Below are 14,439 nucleotides of genomic sequence, written 5' to 3' on the forward strand. Positions count from 1 at the left end.
CCGCTTCCGGAGCCCGCTCTCACCGCCTTGGCCCCTCAAGACGCCAGCTGCCCGCCGCATGCATGCATAGCAAGTAGTACTCCTTATGTGGAGAAGAGAGAGGCATTGACAAAGTCAAGGAGTGGGCTCTGCAAGAGCCCGTCTCTACACGTGCTCCTAGGTATAAAAAAATAATTCTAAAAAAGGCATAAAAAACAATTGTGTCTTAAAAAAGAAAGGTAAAAAACATTTGAGAGGAAATAGATAGAGAGAAAGTGAGAAAAAGTTGTAACCTGGGCATTACATGAGGAAGGAGGGAGTGGTGCACATGCCAAGTTCACTGCGCTGCCGTGTTTCACACTCCTCCGTTGTAACAGTGGAGACAATAGCTTTCATCAAAAATAAACAATGAATACTCGTTGCTCGTCCTCTATATCGGAAAGAATACTTTCATTCGCCGACATGTGGGACTTCGACCATCCTGGTCCACCTTCCATGCACAAAATTATCCTGGTCTACCCCGGTCGTATCGCAGGCCCAACCTTTCCCACTGTAAGTTGTTCGGACGAAGGAACCATCATGACTTCGTTGGATTCCGCTTCTTCAAGAAAACTTACCGTACCCGCAATACTGCTACCACACGCGAAGACTGGACGGCATTGTACCACGTCATATCACTGAAACCCACTAGGACAAACTATCCCACCTAGGTCATCTATTTTGGAACGGAGGGAGTACGTCTCTGCACTGCTATGATTTTGTGTTGCACGTTCTCTATACTTTTGCTACAATTTTCCTACCCTATGAACCAAATGAGGCCTGAATGTATGTCGACTATTGTCTGATCGATCGCTAAGCCTACGATTTTAGGAGCTAGGGCTATTGGTCGATCGACGAGGGATAAGTATAAGCGTACCACGAGCTCATCAGCCCCAACGTTTCTCTTCGGTGAGTGTTTTGCAAGTACTATAGCTCGCACAGTAGCTAGCCTACTAACACCAAGAATCATCATACAAGCCCTGCTGATATGATAAACAGTTCAAACTTACATCTAAGCATGCCATATATTACATCAAAAGCTGGTGAGGATACGTCTGTTTCCATAACTCAGAGAGGGTTCGCATGATTCATCGCATGATTCACTATCAAACAAGAGTAGCAAGATCCGCCCACACAAGACAGTGCACTAGCCCTAAGATGGTTTGATAACACGCATTGTTCTGGTAATTAAACACAGGGCAATGCAAACTACCCTGAAGGATTAGCGCGACCAACTATTTCTTGTCATCGATCTCTCGGGCAATGACCACAGCACGGACAGCGGCATGGGAATCGATTTCTGGGGCGATGTCCACAGGACTGACCGCGACATCGGAATCGATCTCCGGGGCGATGTCCACAGGATGGACAGCGGCATCGGAATCTATCTCGGGGCGATGCCAATAGGATGGGCCACGACATCGGAATCATCAAGGACGTCCACCGGCACCTGCATAACCCTAACATATTAGCAAGCACATTGCAAATAATCAAAAACCACAACTATGGTAATAAGCCATTATTTTTTACCTTGTGCAGCTCACCGGGGGATCTCATCCCTCCGGGGGCCATCTCCTCATCCTTGATGGGGGCCATCACCTTGCGAGGGGAATACTGCTTCTCAACGGCGACTATCTCATCAAACTCGGTCTTGAGCCTCACATAGGTGGCAATCAGAGTTCCTGGGGTAGGCACGGTGGGGCCCTTGCTGTTCTTCCAACTTCCTTTGAGGAGTTCGTCCGCCAACGTCCTCAACTCTTTGGCCAGTGCTTGTTTCTTGGAGTTCTTCGTCTCCATGGGTTGGCCTGCCAACATGGTCAACTCATTGGTCGGTGCTCGCTTCCTGGAGATCGCTGTCTCTAGTAGGTTGTCCACTGGCAACTCTTTGCCTAGTGCTCCAGGATCCATTAATGAACTAACAAACAAAAAGCAATCGAAAGGAAACCACAATCGCAATGAAAATGGGAAAAGAATAGGATGTGAGAATCGGTCGGTGCTTCGCAAAAAGAAGATTCTTGGAATGAAAATATAGCAGCATAACTGATTCGCCCACCTTTCCTTCGTCGGTACAGAAGATAAATGGCAGAAGTGAGTAGCCTGGAGTGAGGTTTTCTTCAAGAAAGGGAAGAAAGGGCTTGAATGAGTGTTCCAGTGAAATGATGGTTGCTTCGTCCAGTACAACCTGGAGGCCACCTTACCACTACTGGTAAAGGTGTGGGTTTTGTGATATGACGGGTCATGACGGCCACACCGGGGTTACAGGTGAGTCTCGACTGTAGAACCTCGCTGTGATTTGGTGGATGGCACGCAGGCCCGGATGCTTTGAAATGTCCTGCATGTAGATAGAGCGGCTAGTCATATAGGAGTGCTCAATATTGTGCACCGCGACCAAGGCGGAGAGGAAAACGAGAGAACTACGTAATTAATGCATGAGTTTAATTAGGGTAGTTTTGTAAAGTACAAGATACATTCCTCCAATCGCAAAATGCCTTGGTTCATGAGATTTGAGATTTGAGCCCTATAAACCGGAAGGGAGGGAGTACTGCACACGGTGTAGTCTAGTCACTTGTTGAAATCTCTAGAAAGGCAAATACTCCTTTCCGGTTTACAGGGCTATACTACTCCCTCCGTCTAGGTGTGTAAGTCATCTTATGAAAACCAAATAGTCCCAAAACACTTAGGCGCGGTGCATTAACTTCTACCTTGTTTCTTGTTTCTTGACATATCAACCAATAAGAGATGAGAGGTGTGCATGCTTTTAATGACTTGCAATGGCTAGTTCATTGCATGCAATGCTATTAATTAGCAAATAAACATTGGTGACCCCGGGAGGAAATGGTGCTAAGCGCGTGGACCTATGCAGAATGAGTATCAAGCAATGGATAATGGAGTTTAATTGTTAAACAATAGCAATTTTGTCTCATGCAAGAGCATGGCTAGCACTCCAAGGAACCGCACCACGCGAGCGTTCGCAACTGCCACGTTCGGGTTGCGCTTGGCTCTTCGTCTCTTCGAGAAGACGAACAATGATGTTACTCCTACTTCTATAGTATCGAATCCACTGCTGCATGTCCGTCCACCTCGTGCGGGAGGGATAGCATGTAGCGAAAGCTTCTACTTACTGCTTCTGCCTTTGCGTCTATGACAGGTGGGCCCAACAGGTGGTTGGCCCTCCTGTCATGCAGCCAAAGGCAGGTGCAGTTAAGGCACTGGAGCTCAGTCCGCGAGGGAGAGGGCGTTGTAGTAATCAAAATTCTTGGTCTTGTTCAAGTTGACGCGACACATCAAAGAACTGCACTCGATATAAGTCTTTTTACACATTTCAAATGGGCTACTTCGTATGTAGGAGTAGACATATTCTGCTTCGTATGTAGTCACTTGTTGCAATCTCTAAAAAGAAATATATTTGGAAACGGAGGGAGTACAACGCATGCATGCATGTCGTGACTTTCCTTTTGATACTTGCTTGTGTTGATTTGATGCACCTTGCCAAATTTTGACTATAAATTTAACTAACCAAATTTTCATGCATGTCAAAAAAATTTATGGGGCTGTCTGGATTGTGACTATGTTTGTCTTATGTTGCCACATTATTTTTCCCACACTTGCCACACTTGCCTAACCTGAGTTGCTCAAATTGTTAGACACACTTTGGCTTGCCTAAGGGAATCTTGCCACAATTTTTGTGTCTATGACATGTGGGGTTCACCGCTAATAAAAAAATTCTTGTCTTAGGTGTGGCTAATAAAAAAGACTTATATTTAGGAACGAAGGGAGTAGAAAATATAAATAATAATGCATGTTGGGGCAACCCACGTTTCCGCTAATTTTAGCCATGGGCTTGTTCACAATTTTTACGAGGGGGTGGTTGTTCATTTAATGGAGGGACTTGTAGTACAAGACTTGAACGATACAAAGTGTGACCTGGCACACCGTAACACCACTTGGAACAAGCGGGTAGCTATCTCAAAAAACAATCAACAACTAAAAAAACCGCGACCTGGCATGTAGTAGTACACAATTTTAAAGATTGTTTTGATGGAGTGAAAAAGGAAAACTACCCCACTACGTATATATAGGCCGGAGCCTCCGCGCTTGCTTGCTAGGGTTGCTCTATTCACACAATCTCATCCTCTCCAGATCTAAACAAGATAGGGGTAGTAACACTGTCTTTCTCCCTTCAAAAAACACTAGCTTTCTATCCTCACCGCTGGTTACAGATCCGGACGTATCCCCTTCCACCAGTGAAGGGGAGGAGGGGCAGCATTTAGGCCGTCGTCGACAGCGAGGGAGGAGACCCACTGCCGGCCGCACCGTTATCTCTAGCCGAGTGCCGGTGCGGGAGGTCCTCCGATCCTTTCGTCGTTTCCTGTGGGCGGATCCGGCCTCCCGCCGCCCACCTATCCACACCCCGACGACCTTCAGGTATATCTTCATTCGAAACCGCCTTAGCTCTGCTTCCCCAGCTCGCTACGTCGCTGCATGTGCATCATTTTCTACCTCTCAGCCCCTCTCAATCAGATGGTCCAACATCACTTTTTTTTCTTCTATTGTTAGAGGTAAAGCTACTTCATGGAGTCGAATCTTGTAGTACTTGGTTCAAACAAGAAATAAAGTGGGGGTGGGGGAATTTAGTATGTACATCGGACTTGGTACAAACAGGAAGGAAAGGGGGTGAAAGTAGTACAGACTGGTCATCCAATCGGTCTCTTGGTCGAAAAGGGAAATATAGGGGTAACGTTGTACACAGTGTATGACCAGGACTAGATTTGCTATCCACACATAGGAGTAGGTGGCTAGAGTGAACAAAAATGGGACCAACCCAGATATGTTTCTTGGATGTTTTTTTCTCGGGGCAACAAACTATGAATCACCACTTTATGCCCCTATTTACGTACATGGTGTTGGACTGCTGGTGCACCCACTGTTCTTAATCTAATGTCCTTGGTAAAAATGAAGCCATGCCACTGTTATAAGCCATGACAAGTTTAGCCAAATATTTTTGCTTGTAATTGTTTGAGACTCTGACTGTTTCGTATGTGCCTTTTTGTGCAAACAGGGATATCCAATTCACCTGGTTGCTGTTGTGACCTTTTGGTGCACTGCACAAAACTCTTCTTAAAATAAGTGACTTTTGTGCTGTTTAACTGGAATGTCAGAATGGAACAGTTGGTTCATTTTGGTGGAACTGCACAAAGGGAGATCTGTGTTCCAATCCTCATCATCCATATTTGCACCATAACCTTCCTTTAGGTAAGAATGATATTTAATGCATGTGTTCATCTCTATTTTCCGACTGCCATGAGAAAATAATGTTGTTTTTTACTAGTACACTTGTACTCCCTCACTGACAAAACCAATTCTGAATTAGAAGGCCAATCATGTACTTGGTTTCACCAACTGGTGAGGAGAAAGAGAAACAGAGCATGAAGAGGAAGAAGAAGAAGAATAAACAATGCCAAGGCGATCTTGCTGAAGCCTGAGGCCTCAGTCGAGGCCATTCAAGGGCTCCGGTAACGACTACCTTACATGTGAGATGATCCTCACACAGGTTGGTACTGGTCTTTATCTTGATTATTGTGCCTGTCATATGTATTGGTAATTTGGTATTGTGCTACTGTTTGCCGATTTCATAAAGGAGTAATTTGGAGCCTGAACTCGCAGGAAAATCATTACATCGGGTGATTTCAGTAGAACTGCACAAAATGATCAGATGGACAGGTACTTCTGCTGCTGCTATGTACTCCAAAGTTCACTCAGACAAGCATCGATGTTGACAAGAAGTGCCTATATTCATTCGAGTATCAACCGGCGTCAACCAATTGTCAAACTCCCAGTATTAGGAGAGTGAACGCCAAAAATATTGCTTGGTGCATAGCCCAGAAAAACGCAGTCCAGTCTTTGGTCCCAACTTGTGCCTTTTGGTTATCGGCACATATGGTAGCGAACTATATGGCATGGAGTCTAAAGATTCCAAACAAGTTGGTTGACGCATATATTCATCTGGCACTTAATCAGTTTGCACGCCAAGGATGCTCCATTTCAGTTGAACTGCACAAAAAATTTGGGTGGTTCATTTTCTCAACCGCCTCCTTTCTCGTCTGCAATGTAGAATTTTGGCGAGATACAGGACCAAGATGAGCCAGTAAACTAGTTGGATGAAAGTAGTGGCCAAATTGCTCAAACCTCCCTCAGCACGAGGCCACTATTTGAGGATAAACCTACAAGCAAAGTTTAGATTGTCTGTGTTGCCTCTTATGTACTCGAAAGTTTACTTGTACAAGAACTAATTTTAGCAAGAAGTACCTCCGATTGAACACCATTTACCAGTTTGTACCCTGGGTAATTAAAGTTCGTCCATGGATCATATTGGCTGTGATCTCAATCATTTGGATGCATAAACATACTGAACATGTGTATATCTGAATCTTTTTCTGAATTATGTATGAATATTGTCGTGTGATCTATCAATCGTTTGGATGCATAGATATGTTGAGCTTGTGTATATATGAATCTTTTGAGTTGTTGATAGTGAATGTTGGCTATGAATATGAACGTGTCCTGTGAACCTGAGTTTGATATGAATGTTTACCTTTTCTGTTGTATGTGTGTGTGAAATTGTTAGTATGCCTACTGTGGGGTATAAAACGCAGGTCTCTTATAAAAGTAATGATGTGTCCAATTTATGTTTTCCCTTCTAACCACATTATATATACTAGCAAAAGGGCCCGTGCGTTGCAACGGGGAAAAAATATGGCACACACTTACGTTCTATTCTTCTTTACCGGGTCTGTCATTACATGTGCTCTGGTGTAATAACATCATAAATTACCAAACTGCCTTAGGAGTTTTTGTCTCAGGCACCACAGTGAGAATGATTGACAATATGAGCATCACCAGCCTGAAGAAAGTTGTTGTTGTTATGACCGGCATGGCCAAGAGGATATATGATGCGCACTGACATCCAACAACAACATTTCTCATGGTTTCGGTTTTTTTCTGAACCAGTGCTATATTTGATTATTTGGCACAAAAAAGTTGTAATTCTTTCACTCCAACTACGGCCAACATGGCTCGTCATTCTTCCAAAAGATGTCCCTTATGATATTTTTTCAGAAAAAAGGAGTGCATTATCTCCTTGCTGTCGTCTAACTGAAGGAAACTGAATGTGAAAATTTAAGTGTATATAGACTGACCCACTCGGAGTGCATACAAAAATATTTTTATTCAAGTTGTCAGTGCCAACACTATACCTCCAATGTCCATCTGCATCTACACGGCTAGGTCTAATCTTAAGCAAGAATGAAACTACCAAGCAAACTGAGATAACAGTAGCCGACCCCGGGCAGCAGGTGGTCAGGGATCATCAGCAGAGAAACACGAAGTCGGCTGACGACCGCCGAGCATGGCCAGGCCCATCTCGCTCTCGTGGCTGCCGTGGTGGCTCCCGGGCCTCTCCGTGGCTCCTCCACTCCGAGTCCACAGCCCGACCTCGGCATTCCGCCTCCATCCTCCTCCGCCCTCTGTCCCGCATGCTCCTCCACACCTCCCTCTCCAAGCCGACGGATCCGACCTTCCCCTCACTGGATCCGGTCCACCACGAGCCTCAAGCCACCCTGCCGCCGCGCTCGTGTCCATGTCGTGCGTGGTGTAGAGGTGGCCAACGTGTGGAACAGGCTGCGTCGCAGGCATCTGCGCGTTGCGCCTCCGCCGGACTACCGTTTTGTTGTACAATTTCCCTTCGTTCTCATTCTGTGTTTGTCGATTCAAGAGGCTCGTTGTTGATATGCAATTTTCCTAGGTATATAAAGTGGTAGACTTTCATGTAAGCAATCGAGGTGGGATTACTCCGAGTACATGTGTGAAAATCAGGTAAGGTACAGATATAGAAGCGTGCATGCAGGCCCAAACATGCGTGCAGGCCCAATAAGAGAATGTGGACGTGGACCAATTGGATGGAAAAAGTTTTTAGTACCGCCTGACAGCAATTGGACGGACTGTTGATCAAAACTAATGGAAAAAAGCTGAAAGCGTAAATTCACGGAAAGAAGCATATTATGACGGTGAACCCAAAGAGTCAATCCGTGCTTTATTATTAGGGAAAGATTTATATTATTACTATTATCGTATATTTTATAGAGACTTATATATACATTATAAAAGCATCCCACGTGTTATTAGCTTATAAAAGTAAATGTTTAACGAAAGTTGGCAAGGAAAATCCTGATTGTTTTTGACTTACAGGCAAGTAAAATCCTGGTGATTGCGTACAAAAGCTTGCGAAGATTTGAAGGACCAATTTAATAATAACACGCTCATTTTTATTTTGAGCAATAACTCGCTAATTTCTTGGTGTACGTCTAATCTCTCCGGTACGTCTAATTTTGTACGGAGGGATTAAAAAAATACGACTGTATGTGTCCTGGTATCTTGGTGTACGTCTAATCTCTTGGTACAGCTCTAACGTGCACCTGATTTACCTATAGGCTCAATAAATAATCTGTTGTCACATGTCTTAAATCAACATTAAATATCTTTGTAAGAGCACCTTTATAATTATCATCTTCTTTTATGTGGGTGGTACTCCTTTTAGAAGTTTCTAATAGGCAATATATTGTTGTGTTGTTTGAAGACTGACTTGCTTTTTTGACTGGCAAAGTATTGATACTTACTCGATGACAGAGTTGACCCAGGGGTACTTCTTTACTTTAATAAGTCATATTCTTAGTGAATTCTTATCACCATCCTTCCTTCAGAAATTACACAGGGTTACACAGGGTTAATAGTACAAATTGGTTCATTTGTAGAGGCATGTCCGAGTGCAGATTGTAGTTCTGAAGTACGAAATACTGTTTTTTTAATTTTCTTATAGGAGGTATAATTTTCTAATATACTCCATTGTGTTGGGCCAAGCCTGCAATATGCTCCTGGAAATTTTAGCTTGATTTATGTTCGTGCGACTCATGTACACAAGTGCTAAGTTGTTTCGAGTATATTCTACAACAGGTGGAAGCGGATGATTGTATACATTATTTGAGTAACAATGGTTATGCTTTCACTAATCAAGTCTGACCAGTTTATACCTTATTTGGTTATGTGTCACTAAGATACGTACGAGGTCTCAATAAACAAGATGCATTTGAACATTGAGTCATTGACCTTGCAGCGAGAACAAAGTTGCAGCTGCAAAGGTATTTTTCTCTTACTTGGCAAGCTTCTGTTGTCAAGGTATCATGGGTCCGGTCTTATATGGTCAATATAATTATACACCTTCCAAGAAAATGATTACAATTGTGCCAGTGAACTACTGGTGCAGATGGTGTTGTCTTAACCCATGAAGAACAATATATGAGGCTTTGAAGAAGGCTAATGTCAAAAGCTAGAGGAATCACAGCAACAGGGTGATGTTGTTGTGATGGATCGAGTAACCCGTGATGAAGAAGGTTATTCAAAAGAATGTTGTGGTTTTCTTCAAGTTTGTAGGAAAGACAGGCAACTCAAACATGTATGTCAATTTATGGTGGTAAAGTAAAATTTGCACTACACACTCTTCTAGCTTATATGGTACTAATCGAGGTATTATTGAGTGGAGCAGATCAGTTTATCCCTGCGACTGGACTTTTCTACGATGTGATAAGTGGAACCAAGAGATATGAGGGTTTCTATACTGTGAAACTATCTAAAAATATAACTTCAGTATATATGTACCTACAAATATAACAATGTGCATATATAAAAGCATGGTCGTTGACAGAAAGAAAACATATTGCAATGTGAACTATTTGCGATCAACTATCCAATGTATATACATGTTTTAACTGGAATTAAAATGAGCCACGTTCGTAAGATATTGGATGTGGTATTCAACAAACTCCTGTATTTTTATTTGATGGCGGCACATAGATATCTGATGTAAGCATTCTTTGAGTGTTAGCTGCTAATTGATTATTATCAAAATTAACTCATGATTTATTTTAGGATTTGTTTTGTGTTTAATTGTAGTTTGACTTTGTATTTTAGGATTTGTTTTGTGTTTAAGTGTTTTGGACACCTCTTTCTCCCACAAGTTAGAGAGGGATTATATCTCCAACCATACATAATTTATTTGTCCAGGAATAGCATAAGTAGGGTAACTAGAAACAATTAGTTGTGTAAGATACAATGTAACCGTAGATTTGGTTTCTGAGATTTTATCTAACCATTGTTATTGTCAAGCTAACACTTCCAAAAAAAATTGTTGCCCGTGCGAATGCACGGGTTGACGACTAGTACCTATACTAATCCTAGACTCCCTAGAAATTTCCACGTTAATCAGTAATTAGGAGCCGTTGATCTGATGGGACCGAGTTATTACGGTGTAGATCTATTCTATCTATTTATCTATTGCTCTTGAGGAAAAAAAAGACACCTATTAATTCCCAAGTTAATCTGGAAATAGGAGACGTACATCTAATGGGACCATGTCATTAGGTTTAGATTAACTCATACAAGTTTTGTAAAAAAAAAAGAGATGTCCTGTTATTACGGTGGAGAGATGGTCATGGAAAAAAAATTGCTCCTAGGCGATCCTTTCCTGAAAATAGATTCCATTAATCACGCGATCCTTTCCTAAAAAAACAAACGATCCTAATACTACTCCATCGTTTCTTGCTTTCCTAATTAAAGCAACTATATCTCTATCTAAAAATAAAAAGAAATCATTCGGCCAAACACACGATCCTTTCTTTAAATAAAAAAACACCTGATCCTAATACTACTCGATCGTTTATTGCTTCCTAATTAAAGCAATCTATATCTCTTTCTAAAAAAAGAAATCTCTATCTCCTATACTACACGTTCCTTCCTCTTCACGGTACTCCCCGCAGTTGATTTGCATGGCATGCGTCATGGACCTTGGTCTACAACGAGCCTCCTCATCCGGGTGGAAGAGCCAGATAATCTTCTGTACATCAGCAATGCAGAGGAGCCGTGATGGAGGAATTCCAACAGCAAGCACATCTGCTGCCTATGCTATTCCCATTGGAGAAAAAAAGGTTATTAGAATAAGGTTGGCATGATCATTCGCCTACATGTGGATTAGCGGCATGGCATCAACTAGGCTCCCCATCAAGGTTGGAGAGCCGATCACTCATGGCGCCCAACATACAGGTTAGCAGATTGATCAACTTTCATGTGTGTGGTTATGATTCTGTATGTCAGCGATGGAGACGAGCGTGATGAATTCTGGAGAGAAATTCCAAAGGCAATTGCATGTGCAGCCTATGCTATTTCCAGTGGAGAAAGAAAAGTGCTTTGAGAATTCAGATTAGTCAAACATCTGTGCTCAAGATGGTGCGGCATGTTTCAGTTCTCATGTAAACTTTTTGAATTAACACGAGGACTTCTCATGTTAATTTTTTTTTGAATTAACACGAGGACTTGTCATGTCCATCTGACAAACTCATCCGCAGAAATATACTCACCCATAAATCCCCATCCTTCCAATTTTACAGGTTTTATTAGATGGCTGGTCCGAGTTTGCACACAACACATTATTGTTGTTAATAACATAGATTCTGATGTAATATTTAGACCTAGACCGTGCGATCGCATGGGCTCCGAAGTCACCGAGTTCATCCTCGATTGTCTACCTCCACTAAATTCCGTGAATATCCTGCTTGGTTTTTGTCTAGCACTAAGACCAGTACACCATAGATCTCTTATTTTTCATATAAGTACACCACACACAAAGCCAAGACGCTGATTTCAAGGACGCTGGATCACATAGGTAGCTTAACAGGTTTTATTTTCCATCCTCAACGGAATATGTTTGCATGGTGAAATGGTTTGTTTTAGTGCTGGTAGATGATTCGCAAGTGGTGGTTCGGATAGCATGTTGCCGCTGTAGAAGAAGTGAAGAACTAGGATATGTTGTCGTGCCAACTCCCAATGGGGGCGCGGGCCTGTCATGCCAGGCCAAGTTGTCGAGATCATGCTTGCCATGTCTTTGGTGGGAGCTAACCGGCTGTGTCCAGTGACCCAACAGAACGGCCATCAGCGGCAATGCATGCAGATTAAAGATGGGAACCAGGACTGCAGGAGTGCGTGACAACGGAAATTGCAAGCATGTTGTACATGAAGGGAGAGGGACAACGGACGGATGAGAGCTGACGAAGCGATAGATGTTTACGCTGGTACGTGTTCTAGAGATTGGATTTTAATTAATAATCCTATGCAACTAAGATGTTGGTTCAAGCTTAATTCCTTTCACCGCTGGAACTGAATCATGCCTTTGTTGCAGTTCAGCTGTACGTTCATCTTTCTCAAAGGAACCAATGATGCCCTTAATATTTTTCTTACCAAACGTTTTTATTCTCTCTGAGAAGAAACAATCAGTGTTTAAGCTCAGTTTAGTTGCTGTTTGGTGGATGTCTTAATGTATTCTGATTATTGTTTGTTTCATCTTTTATCTTATATAAACAGGAGTAAAATGCCTACGTACCAACACGATGCTCTATGATTCTTGGAACAGATACAAATAAATTAGTATATTCTCTTGAAAAAGGTGTGTTATGCAAAATTCAGATCTATACTATGTTTCGTTTCAAAAAAGCCTTTAGCGTGTGTTTTGGGTCATATATAGTTTTCAAACAAAAAATCCAAAACCAGTCAGATATTCGGGGAACTGAAAGCTATAATTTCCAACACTTATTTTTTTTTGTAAGTAGAAATACTGATAAATATAAAATAACGTTCCACACAGTTTGAAATTTCTTTGCTCTAGGGCACATGCGTACATGGAAAAACATAACAGTAGAGGATGTTAGCAAGGAACGATACTGGCTAATTGATTTTTTTTACATTAATTGTTGAGGTTTCAACTTAATCATGGTCACTATCTATATAAAAACAATAGTACAATATATCTAAATAGATGGTACATAGTGGAAAAAAGGTTTGACTTCATCACGTTGACAGTAAAAAAAAGAAATAGTAGTTTGTACACCTTAATTTCTAACCCCATATTAAGTTGATGCCATTTTTGCAAGGGTATTTGATGATTTTCTTCTATGCATTTTTCTAAAGGGAAACGATTGCCCTCAGCCGGTTGACAATCACCGTACGTCCGTCGCCTCCGTTGCATGCCACGCATCCTCAGCATAAAGGCAAGTACAAACACCTATTTCAACAACAGCGGTGTTGTTGCAATCTTGGCGGCGAACAATTACTGTGATGGTATGCAGCTTTGTTTTGTAGAAATATAATCCTGCAACAAGTCCTCTAACGCGGCTTTGTAACAAGACAGTTGTTGTAGAAAAATTCTAAAAACAAAAATTCTGGAACAAAATGTCTGTTGCAAAAAAAGAACCGAAACAAGACGTCTGTTGCTGAAAATTCTGCAGCAAGATGTCTGTTCCAAAAAAAGAACTGCAACAAGACGACTTTTGCTGAAAATTTTGCGGCAAGATGTCTGTTGCAATGGGGGATGGTAACGCTCGGCGGTTCGATGCGTCAAATCTGACGGGTCGCGGTCGTCCGATCTTTTAAAAAGTTCAGCCAGCACAAATGTGATGCCTTACGAAGGAGCAATTGTGACCAGTAAAAAAGATATTGGATTATGATCGATGAGCAAAGCCCAAATTTAGGGATGTCTTGGGAGTTGTATCAATGTTTTGAATTGCATTTTAAATCAAAGGGTACTTCAACCGGGAGATATTGTTTAGAAAGCTACTTTACAGTGTCACACAAGTTGAAGATAAGGATTGGTATATTTCTTCCGAATATTTATAAAGTCATGCATAGTTAGATATTACCTTTTTTGGAAGTCTTATCTGAATTTACACTTTCAAGGAAGTATGCCAACAAAACTGGCACATATTAAACATGCACAATGATGCACTTGAAACATAAATACAATAAAAAATCTGAAGTTATAATAAAACTAGAAATAAAAATCGATGGATATTATGTTGATTTAATTTTAATTATAAAAATATGGCATTTTAGAAAAATCACTTTGGAAAAAGGAATAATCTTGAAGCAAGCAATAGTCAAAATAACAACAATGAACCAAAAGAATATCAATTCATCAATATTCTATAGACTAGCCCGTGCGGTTTATTCTTTGATATTAATTGCTCCTTCTAACATAACATTATATATATAACGAGCCAACCTAATACGTGTATTTCAAGGAAGTGCAAATGGGCTGAGATTTTTTAGAAAATATAAATGGGCCTGATTGACGCGAAATTATTTGTTCACCCAGCCCAGCAAATGGACTGTACATTCTAGAAAACATGGGTTAAATATATGCCACATTTTTGCAGGCTGATATGTGGGCCAATAGGTCGAAGCCTATGCAGGGCGTTGTCAACTTGGTCAACAAATGATTGTGTCATCCACAGCCATTGGATTTATATCCAACGGCCGGCATGCACC

This window comes from Triticum urartu, chromosome 7, assembly GCF_003073215.2.
Source record: "Triticum urartu cultivar G1812 chromosome 7, Tu2.1, whole genome shotgun sequence".
NCBI lineage: Eukaryota > Viridiplantae > Streptophyta > Magnoliopsida > Poales > Poaceae > Triticum > Triticum urartu.